General features: G+C 34.7%; 1 pseudogene across 2 annotated transcripts in view; it reads right to left on the bottom strand.

The window, feature by feature from the left end:
- The window catches only part of LOC143224796 (allatostatin-A receptor pseudogene), a 50,619-nt pseudogene extending 33,957 nt beyond the window's left edge, over positions 1–16,662 (bottom strand). Inside the window, exon 1 of one of the 2 annotated variants that reach the window (XR_013013443.1) lies at positions 16,557–16,662. The product of XR_013013443.1 is annotated as an allatostatin-A receptor pseudogene, transcript variant X3 (transcript). The remainder of the gene's footprint in view (positions 1–16,556) is intronic. The other variant, XR_013013442.1, reaches the window with a different exon arrangement.
- Between the last annotated feature and the right edge of the window lie 264 nt (positions 16,663–16,926).

Below are 16,926 nucleotides of genomic sequence, written 5' to 3'. Positions count from 1 at the left end.
AAGGTAATGAATACATCTGACTGACTTTCTTAACATAAGAGTATGATTATATTTTTATTTGAGACAGACCCTAATTAATCAGGCATTTTTTTTAATATTAAAAATGTACTCGTAGGTTTATATCCATTAGGTCATGTTCGGTCCATCTTCATTGGTCACTAAACTAGACGACCCAGCATAGCCAAGTGAGTTAAGGGGTTCGACTCGTAATCTGAGGGTCGCGGATTCGAACTCCCGTCGCACTAAACATGCTCGCCCTTTCAGCCCTCGAGTAGCTTTGCGCGAAATTAAAAAAAAACCACTAAACTAGTCCCCCGCTTACGGATTTACAACGCTAAAATCAGGGGTTCGATTCTCCTCGGTGAACTCAGCAGATAGCCTGATGTGGCTTTGCTATAAGAAAAACGCACACACACACACACTAAACTAAGAATTTTATTTCGTAACTGTTGTGTTCTTAAGTTACTTCATAAAGATGTCTTTTTTTCAGCGAGTAACTGAGCGTGCCATCATTTTTTTATACTTACTGACAAAATGTTATCAATTCCTGCACGTGGAGTGATATATATATATATAACAGCTGTAGGTTTATTGCTGTAAGAAAGATACAACCAGTGTATGAAAGTAGCTACATTATGGCCAAAGAACATTACTGGCTACTGCTTTGGTTGGTAACATAGGACTGCGTAAATGTGGGGTAGGGAAGTGACATAGCTTAAATACAATTCCACAGTATTGTTAATAACAGCGAGGTCTGACCTAGAAACACTTTGAAAGCTTCTGTCTTCTTAAAATAAAGAACACCAATTCAAGTACCACGCAACTTTCCAGTCAATTTCAGAAATCGAATGAAATCCAAAGTGAAGTTGTGTGTTTTTATTAGATTTCAGAATGTCACTAAGTTTGACACATGTGTCGTGACAAAAATATATATAAATACTGTTATTTGAATATAAATAACAAGATAAAGTATATCCTTCAGAATAACTGGTTTTTCTTCTCCGGTCTTATACATGCACATAAATCTGTGATAATAAACACAAAGAGAAAGGACAACACAGTAGTTTTGTTCCTAAGCCTTACAAAAGTAAAAGGTTTTCAAGAACAGTATTTCTTCTGATTTACTTTTATTCCATGTTTATCTTTTGGTGATAAAATCCAGTTTTGTTTGTAATATAGTTTTGTTTTGTTTTTCACGGGCTCTCTGATTTACCACATATCGTTTGTGACTTGTAATCTATTTAAGAAACGTTTGGGTATTATTATTCTCAATTTGTTTTTATATTTGTTATTGGACTTGACTGTAAATAACCCAGTTCGAAATCAAATATTCTCTGTGGAGTTATTGCTTAAAGAAAAGAACGTGTGTGACAGTTTATCACGGTTACTGAAGATGCGAGTACATATAAAGATTTCTTATTAAGTGTCGTATGTAGCTTAATATGTTGTGTGTTTTTTTTACACCAATGACGATATTAGGAAGTGTAAGAATATGGTGGTAGTAACAGTACATTCTGTATTTATCACAAAGCCACTAATGCTTGTAATCTCTAACACAGGATCAACCAGCTCCAAGTATCAACAAACTTACAAACTTCGATTAATTGAGAGCATTGAGGCAGACCGAAAATACGAAGCTAAGTTCGTTTGTTGTTAACGCCAAAGCTGCATAATGAACTATCTGAGCGGTGTTTACCACAGGGATCAAACATCGAATTTTAAACTTTTAATTCCTCGACCTTATTGCTGAACCATTTTCAGGCGATACAAAGCTACTGAATACCCACCACCGGGATATACGTGGACGTCATTTCACTGAATATATTTCCACTAGGATATACGTGGACGTCATTTCACTGAATATATTTCCACTAGGATATACGTGGACGTCATTTCACTGAATATATTTCCACTAGGATATACGTGGACGTCATTTCACTGAATATATTTCCACTAGGATATACGTGGACGTCATTTCACTGAATATATTAACACTATGATATACGTGGACGTCATTTTACTGAATATATTTCCACTAGGATATACGTGGACGTCATTTTACTGAATATATTTCCACTAGGATATACGTGGACGTCATTTCACTGAATATATTTCGACTAGGATATACGTGGACGTCATTTCACTGAATATATTTCCACAAGGATATACGTGGACGTCATTTCACTGAATATATTTCCACTGGGATATGTGTGGACGTCATTTCACTGAATATACTTCCACTAGGATATAGGAGTGCACGCGTGAAAGCCTACAACAGTATATTTGATTTTGTGTAGAACCGGTACACACCTGAAGTCTTAAAACAGTATATTTAATGTAATGAAGAACCAGTACACCCCTGAAGTCTTACAACAGTATATTTGATTTTGTGTAGAACCAGTACACATGAAGTTCTAAAAATTATGATCAGATCTTTTCTTCGAGAATATGAAATGCACTTTTAATTCAAAAAGTTGCATTCTACTAAACTTCGGAGAATTTGGTTTGTTTTGATTTCCGCGCAAAGCTACACGAGGATTATCTGCATTAGCCATCCCTGATTTTGCAGTATAAGACTAGAGGGAAGGCAGCTAGTCATCACTACCCAGCACCAACTCTTGGGCTACTTGTTTAGCAATGTACAGTGAGATTGACCGTAACTTACAATGATCTCACGATCGAAAGGACGAGCATGGCCTGTGGGACGAGAATTCGAGCTCGCGACCCTCAGATTGCGAGTCAAGTACCCTAACCGGCTTGCCATACTAGCATTTAAACAGCGTTACCAAACAAAACTAAACTTGTCTTTGACGTTTTGGTCTAACGCAAGATCTGGAGCTCTGTGCATAGAATACGTAATGTATTTTTGACAACATAGACGTTTTGGTATCAGAAACATTAGACTTTATAAAGTCAGGAATAATTAAATTCGTCAATATATTAATTAATGGCGTTTAGGTCATCATTTTGGGAATTGGCTTACCAGATTGTTACCTATAGTATGTTTACAGCCATTTTACACAGTAAATAAGGCCCAGCATGGCCAGGTGTTTAGAGCGTTTGGCTCGTAATCTGAGAGTCGCGGGTTCGAATCTTTCTCACACCAAACATGCTCACCATTTCAGCCGTGGGAACGTTATTATGTGACGTTCAATTACACTATTCGTTGGTAAAAGAGTATTTCAGAGTTGGCGATTGGTGGTAACGACTAGCTGTCTTCTCTCTCGTCTTACACTGCTAAATTTGAGACGGCTAGCGCAGATAGCCCTTGTCTAGCTTTGCGCGAGATTAAAAAACAAACAAACAAACTGATACGTCTTCGAAGTGCTTTAATGCATGTTATTACATACTGATGTGTTTATCTCGGTTTACACAGGCAAACCTGTTATGTAACCAAAATACATTAAATGATATGAACAGTGACCAATGTTCCATTTTCACAGACTCCGCTAAGTTTGAGCTGACAAAAGTTCGAGTTAAGTTTGACAACATTCACTATTGGCACACGTATATGTGTTATCTACAGTTTCGGAGATAAGGAGTGAATACTGTTTCTCAACATTAATCCATATTGTGTTATATACACTTAATATCTTAGCATCCGCTTTACCTAGTTCCTACTATTGAGGTAACGTATGCTATGAATATTGCTTTACATCACTCATCCATACTATGTTAGGTACGCTAATATGTTAGCGCTCTTTTCAAAATCCGTAGAACATTTGTGTTACGGTAGTTTAGTGTACTGAGCTTAAACCAGCCTGTATTTGAACAACGTTCTGACTCAGTTCTGATAAACTTTGCAATTTGTGTTTTCATAAAAGGATTTTGTGTTTTTAAAACAATTTCCAGTCTGTATCTAAACAAAGTTTAGTTCGTTTAATTGACAGTAGACAGTTGTTAGGGAAACCAGTTCGAATAAGTGGTTTGTATAATTAGTGATGCATCCATTATAGTGTTGTTTCTGAACCACTCTGATGATCTCTGGATCAATCGAAATGCGTCGTATCCAGTAGATACGGCAAACGTAGTCTGTTTGAAACACTGTTATTACACTCTTCTAATTCTTAAATATCCCTAAGAGACTAGATGTAAAATAGGGTGTTAATAATATATTAGGGTTAATACTAATTTCTGATGACCACCTTCGAAAAGGTGCTCCCACCACAAAAATTTAGTTCAGATATGACAACCAGGACAACCTTAACAGTGTTCTGTTTTCACAAAACGGTTTTGAGTTTGTAAAAGCAACAAGTTACATTTAAAGAGCATTCGGTTATTTTTTACGTCCTCGGATCACAAATAACCAAGTATTTTTAAGTCGCAACATGATATATGTACTGAATATTAAGAAATCTACAACAGACTCACGAGTTTCTTTGGGTGAATCAATAATCTCTCAGATCAAATAGAATCGTTTTATCAGTTACAGAGTAGACAGCTTTAAATGTGGACAGTTTCACATGCTCACTAGTTAGTTTTTTTATTCAACTTATAGTTCGTCGTATTCGTGACGTGTTGCTATATTCAAACATGGGATTTAAATATCGTAAAATGTATAGAGCCATCAATATTCTGTTGGTAACTTTAAAGAAATCGACTTTGTAAAAGTTGTATCTATATTAACTATATGAAGGAAATATAAATAATTTAGTAATGATTAACTATATATATATATATATATATGCATTTTTTTTCTATTTCTTTTTAGACTCCAGACAATTTTTGACAAAATAATTTTAACTTTTACAAGTAGGCTCTCGATGCCAACAAAATATAAAAGGAAGCAAGAAATTCGAAACAATTACTAGGGGACAAAATGGGTGATCGTCGTTTCTGGGGTTTAACGGAACATAATCATATGTTTATGAATTTCGCGCAAAGCTACACGAGGACTATCTGTGCTAGCCGTCCATAATTTAGCAGTGTATGTACAGTGTTTTCGTATAGCAAAGTCACATCGGACTATCTGCTGAGCCCACCGAGAAGAATCGAAAAAAATTATTCGAGAAAAAATTTGAATAACGCGTTTTAATTTCATTGTTTTTTTTCTTCATCAGAAGTAACCTTCCCGCAACTGAGTGGAAACTGTGAATAGTTGTTTCAGATGTATTATCCACTCACAACTTAGAATATTTACTCTTATTTCTCTTCTGAGATTTAAAAGTAGAAGTTAACTATGAATGAAAACGTTTTCCCACCGTAAATATCATTCCTAGAATAAAAGGTACAATTCAAATTGGCCCGCATCACTGAGACGGTGGCAAGTTTACAAACTTACAACTCTAAAATCCGATGTTCGATTCCCTGCGGTGGATACAGCAGATAGCCCAATGTGGATCTGTTATAAAACAAACAACCTGTCGGTCCCCTGGTGGCAAAAGATTAAACTTCTGAGATTATTGCATTAACATTAAGTATTCGATTCTCCCGAAGCCAAATACATCTCATTCAGTATATAAAATAAAAATGACAAGTTTTAAGTCCGTTGCTTGTGTGATATGTTCTATTTTCAGGTCGTCATATTCTTTGTGTTGCCTCGTTGTTGGAAATCATATTCGTAGATTGCGTTACCAATTTTATTCGTATAAGTAATCTTACCAATATGCTATTTAATAACGTTTTATTTTAAATGCTGAAAATGTTAACGGATTACACGAAAACTAAACAACAGATCTTAGATTTATATAAAATAAATACTAAAGCTAGGATGTTGCAGGTTGTCGTCTAACAGCTAAAAACCACCTGAGAAACTTTGTTTCCGTAAATACATTCAATTAATTTTCTTCTCTTGGTCGTGTTTCTCTGTTATCATAACACTTGAACTTACGTACACATCGCTGAAAAAGCCTGAAGCAGCAAGTGTCATTTTTCAATAGAAAAAGAACTCGACATTTAGAGATACCTTGGATTATTTATACCAGTAAATCATCAGAGCGAAACATGACACCTCTCATTAACTGAGGGCCTGGCATGGCTAAGCGCGTAAGGCGTGCAACTCGTAATCCGAGGGTCGCGGGTTCGCGCCCGCGTCGCGCTAAACATGCTCGCCCTCCCAGCCGTGGGGGCGTATAATGTTACGGTCAATCCCACTATTCGTTGGTAAAAGAGCAGCCCAAGAGTTGGCGGTGGGTGGTGATGACTAGCTGCCCTCCCTCTAGTCTTACACTGCTAAATTAGGGACGGCTAGCACAGATAGCCCTCGAGTAGCTTTGTGCGAAATTCCAAAACAAACCCTCATTAACTGAGACCTGTCAACTGACGCTTTCTGGAAAGATCTTGAAAATGGGCTGAAATTAAACGTTGTTGTTTACTACAAAAAGAAACAACAAAACACGATAAACCTTAACAAATGAACTCAGAACTAAGCTAACTGTTTATAAGGTATCTTAAATGATTAGCATTAGTAAGTTGTGTCACACGCCTCGATGATGGATTAAGGGAGAAAAAATTATCTTCAAATGTTTCGATATTATAAAACTTCATGTCTTAACATCTCAAAGTGGAAATTACTTGCATACTTGTAAATATCTGATTGCTTCCTATATAATATTTTTATATATTTTTTCTTATTTACATGTAAGCTAAAATCGTGAAAATACAAATTTTGGTTTGTAAGGATAATATACATTTTATTACTCACAGGAACTCTTACGTTATGCGTGTATGTTTTCTTATAGCAAAGCCACGTGTAGACTATTTACTGAGTCCACCGCGCGGAATCGAATCCCTGATTTTAAAGTTGTAAATCCGTAAACTTACTGCTGTACTAGTTGGGGGCCTTATGTTATGCACCAAAATTTGTATGCTAATTATATCTACATTATTTACATAAGCTGCTTTTAATCGAAAATTGACTCGTGACAAAACTTACGGTCTATTTTCCTTGTATTTAATGTATGATAATACAGCAATGCTCCTTATGTAGGTGTGTTAGTTGCCTTTCGTAGTTGGTCCGGCATACCCAGATGGTTAAGGCACTCGACTCGAGGGTCGCGCGTTCGAATCTCCGTCACGTCAAACATCGCCCTTTCAGCCGTGGGGACGTTATAATAATACGATCAATCCCACTATTCGTTGGTAAAAGAGTAGCCCAAGAGGTGGCGGTGAATGGTGATGACTAGCTGACTTCCTTCTAGTCTTACGCTGTAAAATTAGGGATGGCTCACACAAATAGCCCTCGTGTAGCTTTGTGCGAAATTCAAAACAAACCATAAACATAGCCTTTCGTAACACTGACAGGTGTTTGAATAGCTCCCGTTATCATATCAAATACATAACGTTTAGAATATTTTGTAGTATGTAACGAACTTACTAATGTCTATTTACTTTTAACGTCGCTGTTTATTTTGGTTAAATAAGTATTTAGAAATTTATGTAGTACATGTTGTTAAATGTGTATTGCTAAAGTACCGCCTGTTCTGTAAATTTATAGAAGATTCCCAAGCTTAAGAATTAACAACATACGATGTATATAGTATATAAATTACCAGTTTTCTTACCTTGGCTAAAATTTCTACAACCTCTCCTCTTAAGCTTATAAAAGGTAAACAACACAACACGCGGAGAAGCAGTTTAATAATATTGTTGGTTTGCTACAGTCAGTATACTATAAATCTCAGAAACTATAATTGTAATAAACGTTTATTAATCAGAAAACTACAAATATCGTTTATAGATTTCGAACATTATAAAACAGTTTAACTATAGAGAATTAACTTCGGATTTCGTACTTTTACGAGGACGTTAGATGGCTTCCTCGGTGAAACGTGAGCTTATAAACCACTTGAGGCCAGCCAAGAATATAGCTAGCTAGCTTTCCCGTCAAGAGAAGTGTGCCTGTATACTAACGTAAAATTAATTCGCTATCCAGATCAGATAGAAGACTCAGTTTTATGGTTTGTAAGCTTGTAAAACTTTTGTATATAAATCATTATTTGTAATAACTCTTTGTAATAAACATTATTATAAGTTATATTATTGTTTGTGTAGTAAAATATATTTGTGTAAAGAAAGAAGATTGGGCGAATGATTTTGTTGGCGAACATAATAAATTTAACACATATCGATATTCAGTTCGTGGACTCACACAGCTAGAAACCGTGTTTCGACACCCGTCATGGGCAGAGCATAGATAGTCCATTGTATAGTTTTAGTGCTTAATTCAAAACAATCAATCAATTGGTATTCAATTGATTTCTAAATTTAAACTAAAAACTTCCGGCTTTTTGTAATCGTAATGTGTAACATAACGAATCGGATATTAGTCAGAAATAAATTATAATACAAGTACAACAATGAATTTTAGTTAGATGTGTTAGGTGTTTCCGTGACATTATAATGTGTGTGTGAAGGAATTCTTTTATCATTGTAAAAATAATTTATACATGTAAATATATGGTAGTACAACAATTAAGTTTTAGTTATCTGTGTTAAGTGTTCCTCGAACACAAACACGTGTTTGAGGAGATTTCCTATGATAGAAAATAAATAACTTTACCAATGTTTAGTAGTACAACTGGGTTTTGATTAGCTGTTACATACCAGGCATGGCCAGGTGGTTGGGGCGCTCGACTCGTAATCTGAGGATCGCGGGTTTGAATCCCTGTCACACGAAACATACTCTTCCTTTCAGCCGCATGGACGTTATATTGCGACGATCAATCAACTATTCGTTGGTAAAAGAGTAGCCCAAGAGTTTGCAGTGGGTGGTGATGACTAGCTGCCTTCTCTCTAGTCTTACACTGCTAAATTAGGGACCGCTAGTGCAGATAGCCCTCGTGTAGCTTTGTGCGAAATTCCAGAAACAAACAAACATTTCTACTTTTCTCTGGACTTGTAGTTGTGAATTTAAAAACACCAGCACCTAATTACTTAAATGAGTCAATTATCAACTTCTATAAAACAGTGTATCCGGTTAGCATACAACAGGTCAGTAGAGATTCAATAACGAAAGTAAATAGGGGTATATTGTCTAACATTATATGTCATACAGTTTTTCTGCTTCCTTAACGGGTGCCCTTAACTAATATTTATAAAGATTAGAAAGAATTTTTTTCATCGTTTGGTATCCTCGTTGTTAACGATGTTTTCGGCCGTAAATCCCATAATATCTCATGAAACTTAGTCATCTTATGAGATTTAGGCTAATCCTAAATCCACATATTATTCAACTAACGCAAAACAGTCTCTATAATAAAAGTACAATGACAGAAAATCAAATCAGAATTAATAGAATTACATATTTTAAGTATTTCTAACCAATACTGTCAATAAAAGTAGCAATAAAAGTGTACGTGCTTTTGTGTACGGAAGCACGTTATACTAATACAATAGTCAATTGACAAATAACGAGTTATAAGCATAATGAAAATTATTTTATGTATAAAAACACACTATATGTTTCAACACACAACTTTGGTCTCAAAAGTGTCTTCTTCATTGCTTGAAGCTGAATATTGCCTTTTCTTATGGTTTGTTGTTTTTTTAAATTTCGCGCAGAGCTGCACGAGAGCTATCTGCTCTAGCCGTCCTTAGTTTAGCAGTGTAAACTCTTGTGCTACTCTTTTACCAACGAATAGTTGGATTGATCGTCCCATTATAACGCCCCGCAGCTGAAAGAGTGAGCACGGTTGGTGTGACGGGGATTCGAACTAGCGACCCTGAGATCATCAGATTACGAGTCGAGTATCCTAACCATCTGGCTATTCCAGGCCATTTTTCTAATACAGTATTGCAAAAAAAAAAGTGTAAAATTTGTTTTGAACACTCCTAGTATAATATGTAATTTGAAACATTCGTTTCTTCGGTATACTAGTTTATTTTGAACCAAGAATAAATTCTGCGAGGATACGTCTAAGACCCGAACTCTTTTTTTGTTGAATTTTGCGCAAAGTTACTCGAGGGCCATTTGCTGTTGGCTGTTTCTAATTTATTCCTTTTACCAATGAACAGTAGGCTTGACCACAACATTATAACGCTCCCACTGCTGAAGGAACGATCAGTTTCGGTGACAGGATTCGAACCCTTCACCCGCAAATTGTGAGCCACATACTTGACACGAACTTTACTGAAAGGACAAACTGAAGGAAAGTAATATTTATTACTATGGTTAATATCTGCAGTTTCCCTCAAATTGAAGCACCAGTAAGCAATGTGTCCCTAATTTTGAACTAAGAGAATAAAAGGAAGGTAACTTGTCGGCAATAAACACTGTCAACTTTTACTCTGACCGATTTTTATCGTTTTACTGTCATTATTTTAGTTTATAGCTCATGTAATGCGCCCAAATTATAGAAAACGTGCCCTTAATGACGTGACACAAACAAGCGACCTTCGGATTTACACTCAGGGCACTCTAACCACTAGGCTTCATTCAGCTTGAATTAAGATAAATTACAGTAGTTTAATATTCTCCACTAGTGGCACAGCCGTGAACCTGCGGCCTTACAACGCTAGAAACAGATAGGCTTATTATAAAACTTTGTGTTTAACTTGAAACGAATTGTTTTTTCTGGTTGTCGAAATACTCTATATAGACATGTATCATTTTTTGAAATTGTTTGTTTATAACATTGGGGTCGAGTATGTAAAAAACAAAACAAAAAATAACTATTTTGCGAATATGAATAATAATAAAGTATCAGTGAATTAAAGTTTCCTTGACACTTAACCACATTAGCTAATTGGTAAGAGCACTTCTTAGGTTTAATACATGGAACCTTTTTATTATAGTTTTACACGCTGTAAACAACATGACTGGACATCTAACGATTAGATAGCGCTTCCAATGTTGGCTGTAGCAGTTCTGGTATTATAATTGCTTTAACGTTTTTAAAGCCGTGCTTGAGATCACGTGGCGAACGTGGTCTACTTACATGACAAGAGCTCCAATAAAATAGCCCCAAGTATGAAGATAGGGTTAGGAAATTGCTATATTGTACCTAAGCCTTTAATGAGTTATCCAAGAAGTTATGCTATGAGCCTGTGGTGTCTAATGTGGGAGATAAGGATATGGTCAATATTCTATTGCAAGAAGACATGTATCAGCTAAAGCATGCTTCCCATTCAGCCATACATGAACTGTAATTAAAGCAAATGTTTTCCAGGTTCGTAAATAACACTACACACTTTCTTGTGCGCTAGCAATTGTTTTTTAACACTTAATGATGTCGTTACCTGTGGAGGGGAAAAATTAAAACAATTTTTTTTTATAGAAAACAAACCACTTTCTGAAAGCTCTATAGCTCGCGTTTCTATAGAAAATAAATCACATCAAGATGACGTAATCTCGATACACGATTCATGAGATACAAATTCATGGCTTTAGAATGGCCATGGTACTTGCATTGTTAGCTTTTTATCTTTTTTGAAGGAAATATTAATCGCCATAAATGTACCGAATATAATCATGTTATTACGCAATAAAAATGAAATCCTTCGTCCTTAACTTGAAATATGACAGTATACAAGTTTCTAATTTAAACTCATTGAGCTCGTTTTAACGTCTAAAATAAATTCACACTAAATGTAAAATGTTTGATACAAACCGTTCTATCTTTAAGCTAACACAATCGAATATCTGTGCTATCTCCACCACTATTACTATCGTAACCCAAATTTTTAGTGTATAAAGAATTACTGCTCAGCCACTGAGTTCCATGTTTACGTGACGAAAACAAAACAGCTATATCAACATTTTAACCTCAGGTTGTTATTCTGTTTTTCTTCACTGTTTATTTAACGTTTCCTAATACCTTTATATCAGTAATCCAACTAGGCCTATGTTTTAATACCTCCGTATTGTATCTTAAATACCTAAATTGGTGAAATACTAAGTCATTCTTTAGGCCTAAATAAAGAAAAACGTTATAAAGCGTCACCACATTAGACTGTGAAATATATTTTTCTTGCAATGCTTTTAATCCATTCATAAGATAATTTAACTAATAAATTACTAAAAAGCGCTAAACGTATATTTTTACCTACCCATCATATGGGATGGTATTTGTTCATTATCAGAAGTTACTTAATTCAAACGTAACGTTTCAACGTATTTGTTAGGCCTAATGGTTTATAACATTGATATAAGCATAAAACTATAATCGTCGAGCGAATATTTCACTCATATAGATTAAAATTCCATATGACATTAGAGACCTGGAATATTCTCAAAATAAGAGAAATGTGAAAAACTGAAAAAACTTACGATGAAAATGCTTAAATTACTATAATTACCATAAATTGAAAGCTCACCTTTATAAACACAAAATAACAATAATTAGTTCATCAAAGTATGTGTTATAGGACGCGAAGTGCGCTTTAATTAATTATTATTTTTCAAATATAGTATTTCAATACATTTTCTGACTTGTTCCACAGTCGATAAAAAAGCGAGATAGAAATGACAGAAACTGCTTTGATCTATAGAATATTATAAGCATATTTCAAATGAGTTGGATAAATTTTTTCCTTCTTGAAATCTAATTATCTCAAACGCTTAAGTGAATTTTGTTATTAAGCTTCGAATTTATTCTTTCTTTCTACAAATAATTACGTGACGATAAAATTGGTAAAGTGTTCGATTTCTTAAACACCAGAGTTCGCTTAACAGTTTTAGATAATTTGACAGCGAAGCTGAAGTTTTGTCCGTATTACAAGAGCTCAGATTAAGTAGTTCACACAGATGTCCAACACAGTTTCACTCTTTTGCCAGAGTAAGCGTTTTCCTGATTCTTGGGCATGTGATTTTTCTATCGATTGACAACACTCAATTCTCTTTAAAGTGGTTCTAAAAAACTGAGATCCCTGAAGGTATCTGGTAGCCAGATCCAATTATTAGTATTTCCACATCTCTCTCTGTATACAAATTTGATTATCGCTTTTTAAAAGAATAATAATATTGGAAGACAGCGTCACACACAAATAGCTCGCGAGCCTGAGATTTAATTGATTTTTTTAAAATTGAAATGTTGACATTTTTGGATCTTTGAGAACGAAACATAAAACTGCACAAACATAGCACGTGGGATAATCTAGAATGCTAATCCTACGCTTTCATTTTTAAACTTAATTTCCCGCATGTGGCAGCTTATCTTAGTTCGATATTTAATCTTGTTAGCCAGCCAGACTAACAAACAACACTTTAAGTCAGGTTGTGATTAATGTTTCATTTAAAACAACTAATTATTAAATATATATGTGTAAAAACGGAGGATAACAAATAAAACTGAGATATTGTTTTTCTTAAACAAAAATAAATAATGCTATGTATATTGGATAAGTGAACGCTGGAGAAATAGTAAACCACACTCGTGGAATGATATATGAGCACAAATACCATGATAATAGCTTCGAAACTCTCTTATGGCCTATTCAGTCTTACACTGTCTTCTGAGAGAAAACATGATTGTGAAAGTTCCTTGAGAACACACGTGGATAGAAAACAGTTCATTTTCAACTAGCCTTCAGCGGTGTTAAAGTTCGACACAGTTTTAATAATTTACAGTTTCCAACAATCCTTAATAATATACAGATGTAAAATTTTAATAATATACAGTTTTCAACAATCCTTAATAATATACAGATGTAAAATTTTAATAATTTACAGTTTTCAACAATTCTTAATAATATACAGATGTAAAATTTTAATAATTTACAGTTTTCAACAATCCTTAATAATATACAGATGTAAAATTTTAATAATTTACAGTTTTCAACAATCCTTAATAATATACAGATGTAAAATTTTAATAATTTACAGTTTTCAACAATCCTTAATAATATACAGATGTAAAATTTAATAATATACAGTTTTCAACAATTCTTAATAACACATAGAGGCACAATTTTCAATAATGATTAACAATACACAGTTTCAACAATTATTAATAATACACAAAGTTACAGTTCTAATAATACACAGTTTTTAGTTTTATCTTCGTGTATAGTTTGTTTCAAGTAACATTATTGAACTCTTCTTCAAGGGTAGTAGCTTCTTAGCCGTGAGGGCGTTATAATGTTACGGTCAATCCCACTATTCGTTGGTAAAAGAGTAGCCCAAGAGTTGGCGATGGGTGGTGATGACTAGCTGCCTTCCCTCTAGTCTTACACTGTAAAATTAGGGACAGCTAGCACAGAAAGCTCTCGGACAGCTTTGTGCGAATTTCAAAAACGAACAAACAAACAAAGTAGCTTCTTTCTATTTTCTCTTTTTCCTTTTTTAAAAAAAGTTTTTTTTTCTGTTTTTCAGGTGAGTATTTTCAATGAATTAAATATGAACTTGTAGATTCTTCAAAATGCACTTAACATCTAGTTTTTTTATTTAAGACAGGAGAATGACATATTCTTGCAGTCTCTTAGAAAAATAGTTTGCAATAACGTTTCGACTTTTTTGTAGTACTTGGGTTTCGTTTTAGAATTTCGCGCAAAGCTACACAAGGGTTATCTGTGCTAGCCGTCCCTAATTTAGCAGTAAAACTAGAGGAAAGGCAGCTAGCCATCACCACCCACCGTAAACTCTTGGGCTACTCTTTTATCAACGAATAGCGGGATTAATTGGACCATTATAACATCTCACGGCTGAAAGGGCGATCATGTTTGGTGTGACGGGAATTCGAACCCGCGACCGTCGGATTATGAGTCGAGTGCTTTAACCACCTAGCCATGGCGAGCATTTTTGTGGTGGTGTCAAATAGATTGTTGGTTTCGGTAGATGGACAGAATAATTCTTGTACCGGTTCTACTTAAACGGTTACCTACAGAAAAGGAAATTATTTGCTCATTTTACTTATAATTTTATACTATTATGAAGAAGATTAACTTTAGATATTCACTTCTGTGATTTGGCCAGACATCATCATAAATGTTGTAACACAGCCGTGGATTTGAATCCAGACATCATCATAAATGTTGTAACACAACCGTGGATTTGACCAGACATCATCGTCTATGTTGTAACACAACCGTGGATTTGACCAGACATCATCATAAATGTTGTAACACAACCGTGGATTTGACCAGACATCATCGTCTATGTTGTAACATAACCATGGATTTGGCCAGACATCATAAATGTTGTAACACAACCGTGGATTTCACCAGACATCATCATCTATGTTGTAACACTACCATAGATTTGACCAAGCTTCATCCATGTAACACAACCGTGAAACTTTTATATTGTCCACTTTCAAAATGCTCCATAAATCTGATACATACATATTGCAAGTAATGGATCCCAATTGTCATTTTGTATTTTTACTTGAAATATTTTCCTAACCAGATTAATAACATTGTTTTCTACACAGGTTTCAATGAGAGAGATAAAAGTATTTTCAGGTTCTGGAAGTGCAAGACATTGGGCAGAGAGACGGATTTACGTTTTTTCAAAGGTATTATACTCTTGTTCCAGAAATTCCAGTTCTTTCTCGTAGGTCTTTTATCCAATAAGAAAATTTATATGTTTTGTTCAATTTATCAAGTGTGAGGACGTTATCTACTTCCAATTTTTTTATAGTTTCAATGAAGTAGCCAAGGACATTACTAACATAATTATTGTTATTTAACACGCACCAGCTAAACATTCACGTGTGAGGAATAAAACTTCATCGATATTTTTGGTTAATTTAATGACGTAAAATATGGAGTCTGTGTTAATATAAACATTTGTAACGAGAGACAAAATCAGGTATAAAACGCTTCCAAGCTTTCTGATTTAACCTTTTTTTATTATTATTCGCTATTTCCAAATTGTCTTTCTGTTGTTCCAAATATAAGTTCTTCATTCTTGGCAAGGTGTTGGGCCCGGCATGGCCAAGCGTGTTAAGGCGTTCGACTAGTCATCCGAGGGTCGCGAGTTCGAATGCCGGTCGCACCAAACATGCTCGTCCTTTCCGCCGTGGGGGCGTTATAATGTGACGGTCAATCCCACTGTTAGTTGATAAAAGAGTAGCTCAAGAGTTGGCGGCGGTCGGTGGTGATGACTAGTTGCCGTTTCTCTACTCTTACACTGCTAAATTAGGGACGGCTAGCGCAGATAGCACTCGAGTAGCTTTTCGCGAAATTCAAAATAAACAAATTGATTTGAAATTGACTTATTCAAAAAATAGAATAAATATAAAACTGTAAAACTACATAAATATTTTTCAGGAAAAAAGAACGTATTTCTAATCAAAACATATTCACTCCTAATTTAGTATATACACGTGAAAATTATATCTATCTTTTATACATATGACCTCGATTAAAGATACATATATGAATTATTTTGAAAAACTTTTTATTTGTTACTTTCATATAAAATAGATAACGAAAATCACAAAGGCATAATATACTGGTTTCCGTATCATCCGTATGTGTATATACTTTAAGAACATATTTGTTTAATTCATAAGCTTTACTAGTATTATTTGAGTTAGAATATTGAACTAATATCTGACTCTCCCGTTCTTCATTGTGACATATTTATCCTAACGAAATCGAATATATAGGAAAATTGTAATTAAGCGCTTTCCATAAAATTTCAACATAATCTTATGAGAAACAATGAACCTTACCTTTCACCTTGGCAGATTTGTGTGGTACTTCAACAGGGCGAGTGAATATATCTTCGAGGTTTTACATCAGAATCGAAACTGACAACACGCTCTCTAACAGGTTCGTTCTGTTTTGTGTCGATACCCAGCAAGCAGTACGGGACCACATTTTCCTTCGACTGCGCAGCTTGTCATTTACCCAACTGACTTTAACGGCATCCAAGTATAAATTTTTATTTTTAATTAAATCAAACACAGTCTAGTAGAAATTTACCTAATCGCGCATATTTTGTGACATCTGTTAAGTGAAAGATTCGAAAGAACGTTTCATCGTTTCGTTGAAATAGTAATATATATTTATATTGAACCACATCGTTTCGGTATATTAAAA

This window comes from Tachypleus tridentatus, chromosome 9 (assembly GCF_004210375.1).
Source record: "Tachypleus tridentatus isolate NWPU-2018 chromosome 9, ASM421037v1, whole genome shotgun sequence".
NCBI lineage: Eukaryota > Metazoa > Arthropoda > Merostomata > Xiphosura > Limulidae > Tachypleus > Tachypleus tridentatus.
Note: the sequence above shows the minus strand (reverse complement) of the source record. Positions and strands in the feature narration are given on the sequence as shown.